This window comes from Seriola lalandi, unplaced genomic scaffold (assembly GCF_002814215.2).
Source record: "Seriola lalandi dorsalis isolate HSWRI2012SDOR001 ecotype SW California unplaced genomic scaffold, Sedor1 jcf7180002054481, whole genome shotgun sequence".
NCBI lineage: Eukaryota > Metazoa > Chordata > Actinopteri > Carangiformes > Carangidae > Seriola > Seriola lalandi.
In genome coordinates this window covers 5,130-5,409 of record NW_019525034.1, presented here as the reverse complement: position 1 = coordinate 5,409, position 280 = coordinate 5,130, and positions in this window count along the sequence as shown.

The window sequence follows — 280 nt, the reverse complement described above, 5'->3', positions numbered from 1 at the left end:
CTTACCTGCAACATGTGTGAGTTCACGGTGATGAATGAAGAACATGAAAACATCCCAACCAACGGACCTTTAACGATGAGGAAGTGATTCCACGTCACAGATCTGACCTGCAGTCAGTTTATGATCCGTCCGACCGTCTACAGGTGGATCGCTCCTCTCTCCTCAGCAGTTTTATGTCACATGATCTCTCTGGTCAGGTGAAGTCCAGGTGTGTCCACAGGTCAGAGGTGTGTCGGGTCGCTCACAGAGTTACTGACTTTCCAAAACTGATAACACTCAG